The 1,444-nt window shown below is 42.2% G+C and overlaps 1 pseudogene; it reads right to left on the bottom strand.

Annotated features, from left to right (window-relative positions):
* Nucleotides 1-481: 481 nt before the first annotated feature.
* Nucleotides 482-1,082, bottom strand: LOC124107103 (proteasome subunit beta type-3-like; annotated as a pseudogene).
* Nucleotides 1,083-1,444: the final 362 nt, after the last annotated feature.

Here is a 1,444-nt window from a genome sequence, read left to right as displayed (position 1 = left end):
CCTATTAGTAAGACTGAAAGCAAACAGCAAAGCTCCAACTCAGAACAATTTATCAAGTCATGTAACTAAGATTAACACTGGTACAGTGGCCTTCAGCATGGTCCAATTGGGTTGTTGGTTCTATTCTGTAACACTATATATTCAGTGTCACCTTTAGCTTGGTTTTTCATAGTCCAGGGTTGTGGTGGTAATGGTCAGCTTCTTTTTGTCTTTCGTACAAGTGGAAATCTTGTTTCTGTTTTGGCCATGTCTGAGCTGTTACCTTTGGCCTAAAACTGCGTGTGTGTGTGTGTGTGTGTGTGTGTGTGTGTGTGTTTTGCTGGAGATTGAACCCAGGGCTTTGTGTATGCAAGGGAAGCACTCTATTAACTGAGCTATATCCCCAACCTGCCTTTTCATTTTTTAAATCTGACTTTTTTTTTTTACTTAAAAATTAAAAAAAAAGAAAAAGAAAGGGGAAAAAAGAATTCTGTGAATGGGGTCAGTCCATTTAGGCCTTCAGTGTTCTGGTGGTGATCTTGTCCTTCTCAATGATGTAGACAATTACTCCAATGCCTAATACTGCACAGCATTCAGCATGGCTTGGGAGATGGTTTTAAACAGGTGTTCTGGATCCAAATTGGGCTCACAGAGGAACCTTCATATCCTGTACATTTGCTCAGGACAGGTGCCACTAACTAAAAAGTCATCAGTCACCTTAGGGCAGTCAATGAGGTCTAGAGAGCAAATGAAGGGCTTAGGGTTCAACCCAGCGATAACTGGCTCTGTGTAGTAGGGGTCACATCTTTTCTCATAGAATAGATTGGCCACCATGATCATGAGGGTATAGGGCTTAATCTGCTGACCTTCCTTCAACTCACATAGGTTTAGCTGGAACTCGAGGTGTGGGCAACTGTCTGGACATCTGTGGTGAGCCCTGCCAGGCCAATGTACAGCCGGTCACCCATAGGAAAGATCTTCTGGAAGTCCATGGTCATTATCTGCACCTGGATCCCCCTGAAGCACCTGTCTGCAGCGATGGCCACACAGTTCTTCTCCTTCATGATTATGATGGCCCTTCTGATATAAGCCATCATAGACATGATTGCTGTGTACTGAGACCGTGATCACTGCTGCAATTCCAGTCTGAAGCTGGCCTTAATGTTTCTCTGTACATGGTGTAAGCAAACCACAATCTATTCTAACAAGCAGCTGAGTCTCAGCCAATCACACTGTAAAATTATGCTAAAATAAGACAGATGAGTGCTATAAACAGTTGGGCTATCTCTAGATCTTATTCCTGTTTTCTGTAGATCACTGGCTATAAATACAACATGCTGTGTGCTAGAACAAAGAATTCTGAGCCATTTTTGGTCTACACTGCTGTCTGATTCTACGATCATGAACATAAGCAATTAAGAACTGCAGAACTAGATTTGTTACAATTTTCTTTTAGGAGAACAAA

Source organism: Marmota monax, unplaced genomic scaffold (assembly GCF_021218885.2).
Source record: "Marmota monax isolate L192 unplaced genomic scaffold, Marmota_monax_Labrador192_F-V1.1 WCK01_AAM20220418_F8-fsc02697, whole genome shotgun sequence".
Lineage (NCBI taxonomy): Eukaryota > Metazoa > Chordata > Mammalia > Rodentia > Sciuridae > Marmota > Marmota monax.
The sequence above is the reverse complement of the archived record's forward strand: the minus strand, read 5'-3'. Positions and strand labels throughout refer to the sequence as shown.